Source organism: Diceros bicornis, chromosome 3 (genome assembly GCF_020826845.1).
Source record: "Diceros bicornis minor isolate mBicDic1 chromosome 3, mDicBic1.mat.cur, whole genome shotgun sequence".
Lineage (NCBI taxonomy): Eukaryota > Metazoa > Chordata > Mammalia > Perissodactyla > Rhinocerotidae > Diceros > Diceros bicornis.
This window is the reverse complement of record NC_080742.1, coordinates 26821335-26840513: the sequence shown is the minus strand read 5'-3', so window position 1 is coordinate 26840513 and position 19179 is coordinate 26821335. Positions and strand designations below refer to the sequence as shown.

The following is a 19179-nucleotide window of genomic DNA, read 5'->3' as shown; positions in this document are numbered from 1 at the left end:
AAGTGGAAAAAATTAAAATATTAATTCATTTAAAAATAACAATAATAAACACATTACATGTTAAAGTAAATAACAGATTTTATGAGGAAATAACTATGTTTTCTCCCCGCAAAATAATGAGAAGAGTGGTGCTATTTTACATTTCTGCACATCTCTTTAATGTCTGGCTTCATTGAAGACAGGTAGATTCTCACATTTGCTTCCGAATTCAATGTGTTGCAACATGTTCTTTTGGTTAAGGTATTTAAAGAAAATCCAGACTCACATAGATATGTAGTTAGAAATAAGAGGCATATTTTAATAAACTTTCAGAAAACTTTGGATATTCTTTTTGATACTACACCAAAACTCAACAAGTGGTAGTCTCTTAAAGCTTCCTTGCCATGTGCAATCTGAAACCAAATCCATGAACACTGCTACACTCTGTTACATTACACACTGTTACATTAAATTGTCTATTCTGCACTTTAGTCTTTTACTCTCGCATAATTTTCTACCACTGATCACTTGAAGAATATTGGGTCACTGTTATGCAGTTCTTTCAAATATTAACATATTTTATAAGTAAAATAAAAATATATTTGTTACATCACCACTATCTTTATCAGAAAAATCTGTAAAGATTGGGAAGCTCTCAAGCTCACAGTGATTGTCATAAGTTTTCCAAAATTCTAATTTTCTCTTCAAAGCTTGAATTTTATCATTGGCAACAAATACTATCAGTTAATTTCCTTTGAAGTGACAAGATCACTTCTTTCATTTTTAAGTAAATATATGCCGAACACCCCAGTATAAAAAACAACAGTTTGTCAGTTAGTCTTTCAAGTAAATATTATGTTCCATGAAAAGAAGGGGGTTGTTTGGCTCTCAACTCAAATAGACAAGTGCTTTTTCTTAAGACAATCATCATATTTCAGTATGCAGCAGAAAAGCTTTTTGGGTACTCCTTATTTTTTCACACAAAATACTAAACAGACATGTGCTCTCCCGCTTCTGGACAAGATGGACTAACAGGGACAGGATTTATCCTCCCCACTGCAACAACCAAAAACACAGATAAAATATATGAATAAAAAGTTTTCAGAAACACCAGACATCAGCCAACAAAGAGCACTGATCCCTTACAGACAGGAAAAAAATGACACCAGCCCTGCAAGTGCCCTAATTCATTCCTTCAAGAGAGTTCTCAGGTCATGGCACAAAGAGAGAGAATGACCCAGGGCTAATGGACTCTCTGAGTTGAGTGGACTGAGAATCCAAGGAGCTAAGTGTTCAGAGGAAAGAAGATTGAACTGCACAAAGAAACAGCCCTGGATGTTAGAGGGTTCATTATGGTGCTGATCAACAATTTATTCATTTTTTATTAATTTGCTTATGTATTTATTCCTTCATACTGTTATTATATTATTATTATTCCTACTCTTATACACGAGTGTTAGTATTTTAACTAGATATTTATTTTGGAAACTTCCTAGAATAAGAATAATTTTTCCTGCTTCAAAAATAGAAAGAATTCTACCTCAGATTAAACGCCATTGCTGGTTCTGGCTTAAAGATTAAGTGATTTTTTGCATAACCCAGATGATTCCATTTGTTGCATCATGGGACAAGTCCAATCCTTTCACATCATTTCCAGAAAACATGTGTTAGTTACTTTTTAAATGATCAGTACTACCTAAGTCATCATCCTTGTATAGTTACCTATACAAGTCTTTTATTGTGATTAAAAACTTCTGTTGGCTTTATCTACAATTTAAAATCATTAAAATGGTCACCCAGCCATTTTATCCACTAGAAAATAAAGGTTCAAATCTGACCCAGTAATTCTTCCCTTCAGGATATTTGGCTAAATTATCATCTTTAAATATGATGTTAATTAGTTAAAGTGTATGACCACCGGAGTTGAGCAACTGATGGACAATCTTCCTACCTGGTTATCATGTGCTGGAATTATTTGGTAAATAGGCATCTGCTACAATATCCTGTTTTGTAGAGCTCTTGGCAGAATTCCTACCTTTACAGAGAATATTTGGCTCACTCAAAATTAGTCCTTTTCACTCTTTCTTACAGAGTCTGATTACATACAGACATATGCATATATAATCTGCATATGCAGAAAAAAGTTAACTCAGAATATTTATATTTACTGCATCTTTTAGGCATAGGTGGCCATTTTGGTTATCACTAATAGCCGTATATATCTACTTATATATACTTAAACATTGAAACAGAGATATATGTATAAGTATATGTAGGATACATGCAGACATGCATTCTATTCTACTTACTCAAATCAATATAAATCAACCATCTACTATCCAAGTTATCCTCTTTTGGCATCACAACTACCTCATTGCATATTTTATTTTTACTTTTTCTTTAATTTTCATTTTTAATTCATGGCCTTTTATAGACTTGAATTATTTCTATTACTTAAAATTTCAAGCTTACATTTTCACCTCTTAGCCAGTAACAGCCTCCTTCAGCTGGATTCTTTGTCCATTTAGTAGTAGTCCTGGTATTTTTTTTTTAATTTTCTTGCTTTTTGGCAATAATAGAAAGTTTTATGCCTATTCTGAATTATCTCTGTCCTAGAATAGAATCAAATCTCTAAGAAGCTCCAACTCCCTTTTCTTGACTGGGATGAAAAATCAACATCTTGGCACAAAGGGGCGCATGTGAGTGCTGTCAGTGTGAAGATGTAGCTCGCTGCTTCTGCTATCACCTCCAATTTTAAAATGATATGAAAATCAACTGATTAAACAAATGAGTATTGTAGTTCTGCTCAGGAGTGAGCGCACACTGCAAGTCCAGGGGTATCTTTCCTATATGTGTATTATCTTTTTTTCTTTCTGTAACTGTTTGTTTTCCACCCCCTTTATTTCCATTTTCTGTTGAAGAGTGTGTGGAAGAACAGCTTAAGACCACTCAATGGTTGTTCTTACCCAGTGACCTGAGCAGTGGGAGCTGCAGAGCAGTTTTCAGTGGCGGGCTGAGCGCTCCAGTCTTCAGTTGGGAACTGCTGCATAAGCATAGGGGGCACTGCACCCCTTAAGACCAGTCTGTGACCTCAGATTGAGTAGCAGTAAATTCGGGAGCAGGAGCAGTTCATTCACCCTGAAAGTCCTCCTTCATCACAGCCTTTTCAGCAGCAGCCTGCTCTTCATTTTCAATCTCTTCAGGATGTCTGTAGAAGTAGAGATTAGGCTGACCTTCCATGGATGTTTATGGAAGATGGTGTCACGCATGCGCAGAACTACCTGGGCCAGCATCCAGCACGTCAGACCCACTGAGTAAGCCCCTTTGTGGCAGGGGAAGACAGTGTCCACATAGCGCAGAGGAGAGTCTATGTTACACAGAGCGATGGCAGGCAGGTTAACATAAGACGCCTCTGTGAGAGGCTGGTGGTTAGTTCTGGGATCAGCAGCCACCGGAAGTCGTGGCTCCCAGAAGGCTGCATGGATCTGGTTAGTGACGGTTCCAGGAGTGAAGTGGCCAGCAATAGGAGTGGCTCCAGTGGCAGCAGTAAACTTCAGCACAGCACCCTGGCCAGTATTCCTGGAGGATATGACACTGATACCCGCCAGCTTTTCAATGGCAACAATGGCATGAGCTGCTAGCAGAAGCTTCTTTCACATTCTCTTCAGATTTATGATGTAGATGCCATCACTTTTTCTTTTGTAGATGTCCTGTTACATTTGGAACTGAAGGTTGGTGCCAGCTAAGTGGCTTTCTGCTGCAAGGAATTTGATGACACCCTCCTCCTCCATTTGCAGGACATCAAAGGCTCTAGACATTGTGAAAGTTTCACTTTAAGTTATGACTGGAACCCAGAATAACACAATATGGACCAGTATCTGAGTAGCGTCTTGTACAAAATGCTGCTGCTGAGATCCATGAAGAGCTGGGGACTTCCATAGATACCAAAATGGTATTATACATTTGTCCTAAGACATTCTGCACGCATTTCATCATTCCTTTTACTAAGAATTTATTATTTGTATTTATTTCCCAAGGGCTACATTGCTAATAGCCAAAGTATAAGGAGCTATGAGATTGAATGAAGAAAAATAAATTGTTTGATAAACAGAGCATTTGACATCAATACAACATCAAGTTTCAACATAAATTAAATGTTTTGTTAAATCTACTTTACTGAAGTATAATTTATATACAATAAAATTTATACATTTTAAGTGTACAGTTCAATAAGTTTTGACAAATATAAAAACCTATAATACTACAACTCCAATCAAGAGAATCTATTGGGCCGGCCCCATGGCTTAGCGGTTAAGTGCTCGTGCTCCGCTGCTGGCGGCCCGGGTTCGGATCCCGGATGCAAACCAACGCACCGCTCCTCCGGCCATGCTGAGGCCATGTCCCACATACAGCAGAGGCCATGTCCCACATACAGCAACTAGAAGGATGTGCAGTTATGACAGACAACTATCTACTGGGACTTTGGGGGAAAAATAAATAAATAAAATCTTTAAAAAAAAAAAAGAGAGAATCTATCAACTATTATAAAGTAAACATCACCAAGGAGATTGTAATGTTCTTTAAGAACTTTCCTTTACTTTAACTCCATTGTCATGTATCTTCTCAATTCTGCCTTCTCAAGGTTATTAGAATTACTTATCTTTTAATCAATTAGAAAGAATTAGTTCATTTTCCTCATACAGACTATATTGGGATTCTGAAACACCAAGTAATGTATGTGATTGGTTTATTGTCTGAACACATAGTTCCAGTCTTGAGCTAAATTTTGGGAATGTAATACCTGTTACAGCCACAATTCAAAAATAATTCCTAATGTAGCCTATATTGCTCTGTCATTTTTATGTTATTTCAATTGCATTTAGTTAAAATAATAGAGAATTTTATGCACAATTTTAACACAGAACAGCCACTTACTCTCAAGGTATCTTTAATTTCTGAAGTTCAAATTATTTCTGATTATAGCCTCTCATTTGAACCTATACTTCAAATGACTAGAGTTCACCAGCACATAATAAAAACTAAACAGATGCTCAAAACTACTCTATTCCTGGAGAAGAGCTTTTTCTCTGTAATTTTTTAAAAATTGTATTATTTACCTGAAAAATGTCTGATCTCATTTTCTCGATAGTATTTCTGATAGAAAAAAAATCAGTGATTTTGGCATTAAGTGAGGAAATGTCTTATAGTGCATTAGTCAACTAGGAACCTGGATCTAGCCCTTTTCTTGCCACTAAAACTCTGAGAAATTCATCCCAAATCTCTGGTTCTAAGTTTCCTTACCCTAGTGAAATAAACTCACAAATACAATATGAGTTATTCATCAAGTGTCCTTTTCTTTTAGGTTTTTGTTTTACAAATAGTACTGACTATTTGAAAAGCTTGGCTTTCTCACACAAGGTCAATAGAATTAAAGCTCTCCATTAAGTTAATGATGAAACAAACATTCAGATAGGATGACAACATATTTTTTCCATTATATTATTAGCAGAAATTATGAAATTGAAACTATAATGCCCTCCTAGAACCAGTCTTTTTCAAACCCTCAGACTCTAAACATGCATATTCTATTTGGTCCTAAAATTTCTTGAAGGCTGAGTGCCTAGGTTCCTACCTTCTTCGTTTTAATATTGTAATACCCTAGCAACAGGCCAGGCACATGTAATCACTTAATTATATTCTTTATAATTTGACTGAAGTACTTCAGTTACTGCTCACTACCACCATAAAAGACAAACTATTTTCAATCCACTTTATTGAACAGGAAAATAGGATCAGAAAGGTTAAGTAATTTCCTCAAAATCTCACAGATTGTAAATAACAGAGGTAAGATTGCATTGTCAAATCGTCTAAAGTTAGAAAAGGTAGATAATTCTAATTACAGAGGCAAACCATTTTTCCTTGTAATCCTTGAAGAGGATTCATTTAACATCATCAATATAATATTTTCTTAAAAAGAGGAAGAGAACAAAAGAAAGCAGAAAAGAACCATTGAAAGAGGATAGGAATTTTAAATTTGCAAATTTGCATTACCCAAGTATAAATTCACACCAGATAAAAAAAATAAAAGCATCAAATAAAAATCAGAGTTTGGCACTAAAACCATTCAAATTGGCCCAGCCTCACTGTACTAATAATACTGACATATTTTTAAACTGACAGTCCAGCCTAAATTCCTCAGACTTCATGGTTGTACAGTTAAATATCTCTTGAGTGTAGATCTCAAGTTAAATGCTTTTACTACAATAAAATAAATTTTTTTAAAAAAAGGAAAAGAAAAGAAATAGCTAGATAGATAGATGTGAAACAGCTCTGCTTCTTCAGTCTGGCTATAAGATCTGTTCCTATGGACAGTATGGTAGGAGAAGGTTGATTTCTTTGTCAATATTGTTTTGATTTTCTTTCCCCGCAGGTGAATTGTAGTTTCAGCCTAAGAAAAACTTCCAACAGCAATGAGTAAAATCAGTAACACTTAAAATGACTGATTTTAAAAATGCCAATCAACACAATTTTTAGTAATAATCCTTCCCTTGATTTTTTTGGTGGTACCAAGACTATTTGTGATCTAATTATAGACCTGGAGCAGAAAGGAAAAACAAACAAAAATATATGAGATCTTAAATTAGTAAATGTTTAGTGATATGCTGATGTAAATAACTTGAAGCAGAAGCAAATGCATAAGATAAATTTCTGTATTTGTGGCATGGGAAGACACTGAACAATTTACACTGATGTGTTTTCTGAGCAAGAATAGTACACATTTAGTTGGAAATGCATCACCGTTGCCTTTGACAAAATGAACATGTCAGAATCAATTAACTGGAGAAATAGAGTTCCACCTAATATTCAAGGCAAGTCAATAAGTTCCACATATATTAATGGGTAAAAGGAAAGATAGAAAAGAAAAACATTCATTCAGGTGTATGTGTGATATATGTACTTTTTAAGATTAAAGCACAAAAGATTGGTAAAGATGGTTATAAATGTTTTAAGATTATACAAAATAAAGAGCAAAAACAAAATCAAAAGACAGGCAACTAGTGGAGAGAAAAATTGGCAACACAAATGACAGAAAATTTGATAATATATTTTAAATATAAAGAGCTCCTAGAAATCAATAAGACACAATCATTTCAATTTTAAATGGACAAAGAGAATGAATGGAAGAAAAATTTAGAGTTCCTGTTAATCAAAGAGTTAATATTGAGGCCAGCCCAGTGGCGTAGTGGTTAAGTTTGTGCACTCCACTTTGGCGGCCCGGGGTTTGCCAGTTCAGATCTGGGGCGCAGACCTACACACTGCTCATCAAGCCATACTGAGGTGGTGTCCCACATAGAGCAACTAGAAGGATGTACAACTATGACATACAACTATCTACTGGGGTTTGGGGGAGAAAAAAGGAAAAAAGGAGGAAGACTGGCAACAGATGTTAGCTCAGGGCCAATCTTCCTAAAAAAAAGACCAGAGTGGGAGCAAGGCTGCAGAGTTTGCCTCGGCCCAGAGAAAAAAAAAAAGAGTTGGAGACACCTTTCAAATAAGATACTATCCTTTTTTCATCTCTAATTCTAACTTGTGGTAAAGGTTCAAGGACCATCATCCACTATTGAAGAGAATTTAAATCAGAATCATCTCTCAAAAATTTTTTGGCAAAATGTGACAAAAGCTTTAAAAATGTGCTTACACTTTAACCAAAGAATTTGATTTCTTAAAATTTATCTTTAGGACATGAGCAGAAGTCCATTAGGATGTTAACTGAATGTAATATTTATAAATGGAAAATGTGGCTACAGTAATCTATTTAATAATCACTGATTGCTTAAATAAATATTGAAGCATTACTACCAGAATACAATGCAGCCATTTAAAAATATCGTATTGTATGAGACTAATCACTGTGAGAATTAAGGAGAAACTTCCAGAATACGAAAATCTTTAGTGACAGAAAGTAGGTTGGTGGTTGGCTGGGCTGGGAGATTTGGGGGGGAAACTGAGAATGACTGCTAATGGTTATGGGTTTTTTAGGAGGGAGTGATAAAAATGTTCTAAAATTAATTGTGATTATGGTTGCACAACTCCTTGAATATATTTAAAAAATGCTGAATTATACACTTTAGATGGGTGAATTGTATAGTATGTGAACTATATTTCAATAAAGCTGTTATTTAAAAAACAAAACATAAGAAAAATCAAGACAACTGACAAACTCGGTGAAATACTTGCAATATATATCATAAATAAAGAGCTAATATTTCTAATATTTAAATAACTCAAAATTTGAGGAAAATTATCTGAAAATCAGACAGAAAAATGGGCAAAAGACATGAACAGACAATTCACATAAAAAGATGTAAAAATGATGCTTAACTTTATGAAAAGATATTTAACTTTATTCACCATAAGAGAAATGCAAATAAAAGCTACACTGAAGATAAAATTTCACAGAAAAACACACACACACACAAAGTGAGTACATGTAAAAACCAGCAAAATCCAAATGAGGTCTGTAGTTTAGTCAACAGTATTGTACCAATGTTAATTTCTTGCTTTTGATCATTGTACTCTGGTTATATAAAATGTTACCATTGGGGGAAACTGGGTACAGGATCCACAGAAAATGTACTATTTTTAAACTTTTATGTGAATCTAAAATTATTTCAAGATAAACGTTTTTAAAAAGATACAAGGAAATATTAACAACATATTGAGTTTAAAAGGAAAGTCATAAAAAGGTATGCATATAGGATCCCAATGTGTTGAAAAACATAGGCTTCAAACTAAACAAAAGGATAGAATAAAAAATGATATTAAGTGATTGAATTTTAAATGATTTGTATTTGTGTGTGTGTGTGTACATGGGTGGGTATTTCTGTATTTTCCAAAATTTCTAACTTGAGTATTTTTGTAATGGGGGAAATTTTCATTAAAATAATGGAAGAAAAATCCAATAAATGTTGTGGCTATAAGTTTACCCACCTGAGAGGGGATAAGGGAACTGGACAGGCCTTTGCATCTGTTTTTTACTCATCTTTCTACAATTCTATAATAAACCAACTGATAGCTATTATTTTTTAGACAAATCAGAGCTTGCAATTACTGTCAGAATTTCCAGAAGGAAATTATATTTACATATAAGATAACATACAGCTGACTTGGATGTTTTATGTCCCAAACTCTACTTCAGAGAAAACCTGTTATGCATCATTCAATTTGACAAGCCTTTTAAAAAATATAACTTTTCATCCCTATTATGAATCACTTTGTGCTCAGGCTAATTTGAGCAGCATAAACACTTTAATTACATAATTTGAATTCCCAATGTCCTTTGGCAACATAAGCCTCAGTCTAATTCCTTTTTAGTAATTAAGTATGAAAGAAATTCTACAGAAGTACCTGCAGTACTTTTTCTTTCTCTCTTAGCCCCATTAGAGCACCCTCATTAAACAAATCACGCCAGTGCAGCACGGTGCCTAGATGTCAGCTCATGTCAGTACATGAGCGATTATAAAATCATAAATCAGTGATGAAAGAGCAGCTTAACTAACTTTCCTCAAACAACTGAAATATATGGTTTACAAATGCATTTACTATGTTAAAAATAATTAAAGATGCAAGGTCAATTAAGATGATTATAACCAACAATGTAATTGATGATACTGTTACAATCATTAGTGCAGTAACATATATTCAGAGTAACATATTACAGCACAACTTACGACTAAAATAAATAACACTCCTTTTTATTTTCATCTCAAAGAGAATTTTATATGAAACAATAAATGTCTTAACTCTTTAGCATTTTAACAGATGACTGTTTCCAGGCTACACAGGGTCTTTGGGGGAGCTCATGAATAAAAGTCACGTAAGACATTAAAATAACACACCACCAACTTCTTCTCTTTATTTTTATTAAGCTAAAACAAATTGTGGGATCTTAGCCAGTTTTATTCTATGAAACTTCCTCAGATTTCCTCAGAAAAGGAAATTATTTAAATTATCAATTGAAAAGTTTAATCTCAAATTCTGGCTAAAATGACTTTTTTCACTTTCCCTTTAATAGGACCATGCTGGTTCTCTAGCTACTCCTTCAACTGTCTTCCTTGAGTTTTATGATTCATTATCGCCAGAAGGGATGTCTCACCAAGGAAGCATTCCTGAAATAATGATTGATATTTAATTAGAGAACAAGTTCAGGACCATGTGGCTTTGGCAGAATGCATTCAGTACTACAGTCTGGTCAGCACAGCCCTTACAGTGACCTCATAGATCATTAAAAAAAAAAGACATCTAATCTCAACAATAGATATGTGATAATAGATAAAGGATAATGGATAAACCCCAGCAAAACAATTACTTCCTCTTTCTCTTCTCTCTATCCCCATAACAGTTTAGAAGCTGAATAAAGACAGGCTGATTCAGTGGGGCAGTAACGGGAACACAGCCAGGGCACTCCCACAACTATGGAATATTTTATCTGTCAGATGATCAAATTGTTTTCTTTTGTTTTTCCTAAATTCTACCTTTAATGACATCTTAGGAAACTCATTGACCAACAATAAACTAAAGAAAAATGGTAACTCTTCTTCTGGTTTCAGGAAATTGTTATAATAACAATGTATCTCTTCAAAACTGTCTCATTTTGTATTGATATTTTTTGAATACTGGCCAAAACTATTATCCATTTTTCTATGATTTTGCTACAGAAAAATCCTATTTTTCAAATTAACTTATTATACATTAAAATTATAACTAATATTTATTGAGTGGCTATATGGCTAGGCACATTTCTAAATGGCTGAAGAAATGGTGTTTACACTAAAAATGGATGGATAAGTAAGAGTTGGTCGGCAATCTGTTATGCATTTGGGGTTGGGGATGGGGAAGAGTATCCCAGGCAGAGGAAACAACACTGGGGAAGACCCTGCATCCTGGGAATAGATCAGGTAATCTTCCAATTGAACCACAGTAACTCTGACTCATAGAAATCAAAAGGACATGGGGTGGGGGTTGACTGGGATGGGGCTCAAGGGAACTTTCTGGGGTGATATCCTGGTTATGTAAGTATACAACTTTGTCAAAACTTAGCAAAATGTGGACTTAAAATGGTTGAATTTTTATCGTATGTTCATTATATCTCTATAAAGTTGATTTAAAAAATAAAAAGGGAGTTTGGCACCAGAAAAGTCTAGAGTGCCAAACATCATTTAGGGCCCTGTAGGTCATATTAAGGATTTTGGTATTTTCCTTTAAGGAAGACGCTATTAGAGGATATTGAGTGACGGAGAGATATGACTGCATTTGTGTTTTTAACGTGTATTGATATGACATAAGAACTTGGAAAAGCACATTTGGAGAGATGATTAGGAGGCTGTTACAATAGCACGTAGAAAGGAGGTCAGTAACTTAACCTAAACTTGTTGGCAGCAGAGATGGAAAGGAGGGAATGGATTCAAGAGATGCTTAGAAGGTAAAATCAACAGGATTTAGTAATTCTTTGACAATAATCAGCGGGAAGAGTGGCCCCCAGATTTCTGACATAAATGACAAGGTGCATTGCAATACTATTTACTGAGAAAGGGCACGCAGTTTGAGTAACTTGTACAAATATATATGTGTGTTTGCACGTATGTGTGTATATATATATATATATATAGGACATGCTGAAGAAAGAACACCTTCTTATGTCTTAGAGATTTTGAGAGTGGAGGGGAGAGAAAGGTGGGCTATGGATGAAGAATTTAGTTTAGGTCACATTCATTTCTAGAGAGTGAGATAGTAAAGTGAGATAGTGAAGTTCAGATATTAAGTAAGCAGTTTAAAAAGTGGACTTTGAGCTCAGAAGAGAAGGAAAAGTGAAAACGAAAATCTGGGAGACAGCCTGGAACAACATCATGAAGGCAATTGGCGTTATCATAAAAGTTCTTCTAAATATTTGCCCAAGTGATTATTAATTTACATATATACAAACACACATACATATTTGCAGAAGTAATTCAAACCACAGATATTTTTAAGCTGAATTTTATAAGACAACACAGACTGGAATTTAAAATTCTTAAAGGTTCCCTAATCAATAAGTTTATAAAAAACACTGTGTACTATACCCCTCTTTTTGAGACTAGCACTATATATCACACACTAGAATATTAAGGCTCCTAAAAATTCCATAGTTTAAATGTGACTTAATTTTGTTCAAATCAGTGTTTTCTTACATTTCTTTGAATACAATGCCCATTTTTGAGCAATTGGTTTTTTCAGATGTAATGTTCACAGAATATAATTTTTAAAATATTAATGTATACAATTTTCAAAATTGTTTTCTGTCTTGCTGCTTATTTCTCTACACGACATCTGGTAGGAATAATGGGGACAACTCTTTCATCTTGGAAACAGATTCACTTTTATTATTTACTCCTTAAATATTTCTTCTGCTAGAAAATTCTCCATACAAAATCTTATAATTAAGGAATCAGGTCCATATATTACCTTATTTTTAGCATTGTTTCTGTACCAGTAAGTTTGCATAAATTTTCCAGGATCCCTTCTGGCTCTAAAATTATGTAACCCAATGCAAAATATATTCATCATTCTCCTTTTTAAAAAATTTCTCACTGCTAAAGTCTTTCTACACTATGAACTTATAACAATAAGTTAGTATGACTCAATTGCAAAGCAAAAATATTGGAGCCATGAAATAAAGACACTTTGGAATTCGCCCAAGCTTGGTAATATTCCTGAAGCCACCATCCAACTAAGGCTCATGAGAAAGACCTTACATAAACTGAATTTATATCTAAAAGCACTAATTAGACCCCTGTTGAAGCCATTATCATTAGATTTTCTATTGTGCCTGGCTGCTAAAATAGTTATTCTCACTGTGTACAATAAATGAGAAGCAACATCAAATCATAACATTTTCTAACTGGAAGGCACCTTAGAGATTAGCTATTTCAATTTCTTCAATTTACAGATGAGGAAAAGGAGGTCCCATGAGGTTAAGTGACTTAGAAGCAGTTTCAAAATCAAAATTTGGTATAGGTATTTAGAGTATATTGCGTGAATTAAAAGGTTTTGAACTGTTACAAAATATTTCCTCCAATCAAATGCAAAAATCAGTTGTAGAAAAGAAAGAGAAGAAATAGAAGTACTAAATCATTGGCTTTAGGTATGATGCCTGAGATTACAATGTTTTCTGACAATACTGTATCACTCATTCCCAAAGATTTTCTTTTTCAACATAGTTCATTTGTGATGACTTTAGGTGCATAGATCAATAAACCTTGCAGGAATCTTGAATCTTCTATGTTATGAGAAATCTCCTTATTTTATTAAAAAGCAAGCTGACTTGTTCTCAACAAAATATTTGCTGACTGCAGTTCAAAAGTGAATCCTCAAAAATGAGATAAGCAAATAAAATAAGTGCTCTTCATCCTATATTGTTCTGGCTTAGATGAGGCAGGAATGGGTCAGGTCAGTGTTGATTCAAGAGGAAACTAAGTCAAACAGAACTTGGTGGATATTGGTTAAGACATAGCGGCATCATTGTATAGGTACAGAATGAGACTGAGCATGACTTTCTCAAAAGACTCATGAAGTCAAAGATCCATAGTGTTGGAAGAAATATGAGAAATCATATAGACTTTACTTCTTCTAAAAAAGATGAGGAAACTGAGAGCCAGAGAGAAAAAGTGACTTACTTGGGTTTTACACTGGTCAGCGGATGAGTCAGGGCTAGAGGCCAAGTCTCCTGGGTTCTAATAGATTACTTTGTTTGTCCTCACCATACTGTCGAGACCAGAAGACACATGTATCTGCAAGCCATCACATGTGTAGAGAAGTCAGGGATAGAGTAACAGGCCAGGGAGTATCTGGGCTGCGATCTGAGACTGGCCCTGGGGTCCCAGAGTATCTGACTGGCACATCTGGTTCTCCATACACCAGATGCTCAGAGGCTAGTGCCCTGTGCTCTTTGGATTCTGCAAAAATTCTGTACATTTCTTTCTCTTGGAATCTGCTCTTCCTTAGTTCATTGTTAGAGATGATCAAGAGAGAGTGCATAGTGCATAAACTGTGGTATCATCACAATCATCAATACCAGGACCTCTAGATATGCCCATAAAGTACCTGACATTCTGAGAAATATGATTCTGCAAAATGAAGTCAATATCTTCACTTCTGCACCATGATCATGTCTCACAGGAGCCTACTCAGCTCATCCCTAATCCAGCCTTCCATCTGCCTTTTTAAAATGGTGACCCTTTGAACACAGAAATAGATGAAGACAAAAAAACTCTAATCTGTCATTGCCTTTTAAGCTTGGGAGTTTCTAAGGCCTTTGTTAAAATCATGACCATTGGATTTTCCTTCAGTGATATGGCTATACATGATTCATCTTGCCTTGTCCACTAAGAACTATTATAATCCACTAGCCATTTGTCCTAAGTTTCCTTCATAGACTTAGTTGATCATTATTGCTGATTGTAAATCTCTGGCTCATATTATTCTGGCAAATCCACTCATCTAAAGGATAGGACAAACTTAACTTGAATACTGGGATAGGGTTCTAGGCTCTGGGATGGGTCAGATGCGATCTAAAAATTAAGGACAGAGCCAGAAAGCCAATGATAATACAGAAGGGGCTGTATTCAGCATCAGGCTTATAGGCGACTGCAAAGAAGTAGGCAAAAGATAAAGCAAGGGGCCAGGAACAGATCAAGAAGTGGTTAAACAATATTAATTTGAAGGTGCTAGTTAAGATTAGGTTACTAAATCCACTGAATTAGTAGTCTTCATATACCAGATACTCAACCTTCCCACTTCCTTTGTCTTTTCAAACTCTCAGGAAAATGAGGTCTGTGGAGAATGTTACCATGCATAAACCAAACCACAGAGACAGAGACAGCGCAATGGTCTCTCTGCTGCAGCTGCCTCACTGTCCTTTCCTTTCAGGGCATTGAGGCTGCTGCTCATTCTTTCTGGAGTCACCACATGGGAACTCTTGGTTTCTGTTGCCCCTGGGGACTTGACGCCTCTATCAGTAGTTTTCTTGTTTACAGACCTTTCTTCTCGCCTTTATCTCAAACTAGTGTCCAGCTGTCAGCGAGGGTATGGGCCCCAATAGCAAAAGCTATTCTTGCCCATCTAGCATTTTTCAGTTCGCCACAAGCTCATGGTGTCTGGGGACTGATAGGGTTGTAGACATGTGTATTCAGCTCACTGCACTGGAAACCACTGGTGTTCCCCACCAGAATCTCCTCCCCACTTCCTTCTCACCCACTGTTCAGTCCCTCATCCGGAGTCTGGTGGCCCCTGCCCGATTTCTAACAATCTCATGGTGACCTTTTGCTCTTAGAAATTTCTTTGTGCCATCTTGAATTGTGTCTTTAGTCAGGGGATAATGAATTTGCAAACATGTCAGTATATATCTGAACTCCAAGTATGGATATCCTTACATCTCCAAGAAGTAACACTGCCTAGGCTGGGCTGTAACCGGGCAATGGTCGTCATGGAGATGGCTTTTGAGTGTTTTGTTTTGAGCATTTTGCACTCTGATGCAAAACTTTAGTGTGTAGATGCGCTGTGTTCTTATTGAACTTTTGTAAGTAGACTCACACAGGTAATTATAACAATGTACCTTGTCATCTCTTACACAATTCTTTCTGCCAAGTAAATGTTTGATTAGATGACTCTTGATTACTCAAGATAATGGACAGAACCTATGATGTGACTAAATCAAAGTGGAAAATCATCTATATTGCATTTGCTTATTTTATTTGTATTTACAAGAGGCCATGAACAGAGCTATTCTTGGAACTTATGTTACTCAAAATTGTGGTGATACTGTCAAGCCTCACTGAATTGTATCATTTTCCACCCCGATTCTCTGTGGGATTGCTTCTTTTCCTCTCTACGGTATTGATTAAGAGGATCAATTTTACAATTGAGAAAAAGCATCAGACTAAATAGAACTTTGTTCAATTGTTCTTTGTTAAAGCTCACTATCTTTTTGCCCGTACTTTCCCAGGCTGAAAGAGGTAATTAAACATTTTGGGATAAAAGATCTTCCCTTTCAGCACCAGCTGGCCTGTGGGCTGCATTCAGCGATAATTATAAACAGTGGTGTCAATAATGTTTATGAACTTGAACCAGAGAAAATGACTAGATAAACAAATCAGGATTACTTGTGGATAGACTATCAGGAGTATATCTAATCAATGTTTAGTGTTCCTTTTTTTTTTTTTTTTTGGTTCCCATAAAAATGAAGTTTGCTTTTGTTGTTGCACTTTTGTAAAAAATTCTTCTTCATAATACTGAGGCTGTTTCAAAAGTCTCAACTAACACCAATAAAAGACCTTTTCTGCATAGTTCCATTGCCTTGATAAGTGTGATTAGAACATCACTATGGTAAAAGAAAATGAATAAATATAATACCACTAGATGGTCTTATACTCACAGAATCTTTCTAAACAATGTTGCAGCTTGATTTTGATATGAATCAGTGATAGTTCATACTAGCAACCATAACATAGAGAAAATTTTGGATTTCCACCTATAGCAAACTATTGCATTAGAATAACAGAATAAAATGTTTCCAAAAGCCAATGGTGCTCCATCATTCCTTCTCGTAATAAAAAGACCCTCAAATAAAACACAAATAGTATAAATTATGGCAGACTAAAATCAACAGCAGAACTGTGATCTAAATGCTACATGTATATACTAAGGTAGATTATGTTACATGAGTTGTTTTAATAACTCACTTCCCCCACTGGTTAAAAAAAAAAAAATAGATGTTTTCTTTAAGAACTGTAGTTTTTTTTCTTTGATTTTTATAAAAATAGTATTATTAGTTACAAATAAAATTTTGAAAGAAAAGAAACCAACATTTTCCAGAAATAATCTTTGGTATTTCTCCTTCAGAATTACCTGTGAGGGTTGGTTGTAAGGCTGTAATTCTGAATTTCTGAAAATGCCTAGTAACCTTGCATGTGACTAAAGGATATTGTTTAGAGAGAAGAGTAACCACTAAGTGAATAATGATCGTTGTGTTAGGAACTGCAACCCCTTGGCAACACCAGCTTTGGCAATATTATATTTTCCTCATTCCCATAGTGCCACATACACAAGGGACACATTTCAAAATTTAAAGTAAATCTGTGTTGGAAATGTTGGAGATTTATGAAGACCATTTGTGGCTGTTGAAAACACACAGAAAAACAACTGAGAATATTGGGTATAGTCACATGTAGATTCTTTTTATCTGGTCATTTCTTTAAATAATTCTTTCATTTGAAGATTTCAACAAATATAACTTGCAGTCTTGGAATTGCCATGAGCACTTAGCAATGCCCACTAGACCTGGACTTGTTGATTTGACTTGGCTAGAAGCTAGCACCAGGGAACTATGGTTTACTGTAGTTTCTTTATAAACTCACATTACAAAGGTGGTTCTTGACATTTACACAATAGTTACTTTTGTGTATTATAAATCCATGCCCTAAACCACTTTTGATAAGCCAAACTCAAAATTTCATACCAGACTTGATTGAGAGTGATTTAAAGAAACCCGGGAAAGTTTGGACAAGGAAAGGGAGGTCAGCCATTACAATGTGGCTGTGGCATTTGTAGACTCTCATTTGTTGCAGCACCAGACAAGCCGAAAAATCAAAATGCTTTTTGACCACGTTCACCATGGCACAGCCAGTCTCTTTTATCCTCCCTCTTTCTTCCAGGCTGAGGAGTCCTATGCAGATTCCTAGGACCATAGGACACCTCAGGTTATCAGTTTATGCATTATCACCATCCACAGCTAGTGTCCCCTTACCCCAGTCTCCCCTTTCCTTCCAAACCCCTTCTTTCTCTTCAGTCCTAACTCAACTCCAGGATATGAGAGTTGCAATTAGAAAAGAATGCAACTGGCAGTGCTCCCGGGAGCCTGCTCCCCTAGGTGGCCACACGCACCAGTGTGGTATATCTGCCCCACTTCCTTTTGTCTTAACCGTGCTCTATGGACAGCTAGTCTAGGTGATTTAAAGACTGAAAGCCACCCCCAACATTCAGATCAAGGCCCTGTGGAAGGGATCAGACAGAGGCAGTAGTCCTGTGAGAGGGAGGTTCATGGTTTGACATCTCTGGTTCTCAGGAGGGAGCTGGCAGGACCCCATTCTGCATGCAGTTGCTTCCCCTTGTGCCTATAAAGGTGCACACCCACCCACTGGAACGCCTGCAGGGATGGTATTTAAAAATACAGAACTAATTTTTAGTATTCTAAAAATGGAACATCACACCGACTCCATTTAAAAAATCAAATATCTCGTTTTTCAGACATTTGATTTCTCAAACGTACTTTTCAAGAATATATTATGTAATGAAGTACGGACCGCCCCTGTCCTGCAAAAGATGTCACCAATTATGAATCTACGTGCCCACCTTAGAGTTCTTAAATTATTTTGTAACCAAAAGAAAAGCGTCTTTCATTTCAGGTCTTGCCTGTACTGCCAAAAAAAAAAAAAAGAGTGGCAAAAAAATCCTTTCTTTATTGCCTTGTCCTTCCATACAACTTTTGACATAGAGTTTTAGTTACAACTTAAAATGACACTAAGTTCAGAAAACTGATTAAAAATATCTAGAGGGTCTTCGAAAGTTACCTTTAAAAAGCTTAACAGGACAAACTATACTTCCTGAGCAAAATTTGGATCAGTTTCTTGACCTCACCAAAAAATATGGGTCAACCATTTTTTTTTTTTAAAAGCTTCACTTTTTTTAAAATTTTTATTTATTTATTTTTCCCCCAAAGCCCCCATAGATAGTTGTATGTCATAGCTGCACATCCTTCCAGTTGCATGTACGGGGGACGCGGCCAGGCCAGAGAAGCAGTGCGTCGGTGTGCGCCCGGGATGCGAACCCCGGCCGCCAGTAGCAGAGCCCACGCACTTAACCGCTAAGCCACGGGGCCAGCCCCTGGGTCAACCATTTTGATGAATCTTCAGTAAATGCCAAGTCATCAATTAAGCAGGAGAATCATGATTTCTTATAGTCTTCAGAACAATTTTGCTAAATTTATTGGAGAACAGGCCCTTTTTTTTTTAACTTATAGATTTTTACAATGACTTTCTACCTATAAACTCATGCTCTTCATATAATTATTCAGGGAGAAAATTTCTAATAGATTTTTTCCGTCTTTAT

The 19179-nt window shown here is 35.7% G+C and overlaps 1 protein-coding gene and 1 pseudogene across 1 annotated transcript in view; both read right to left on the bottom strand.

The window, feature by feature from the left end:
• Window positions 1-19179, bottom strand: part of ZNF804B (zinc finger protein 804B) — a 508035-nt gene that overhangs the window by 434680 nt on the left and 54176 nt on the right.
• Window positions 2942-3936, bottom strand: LOC131422687 (small ribosomal subunit protein uS2B-like; annotated as a pseudogene).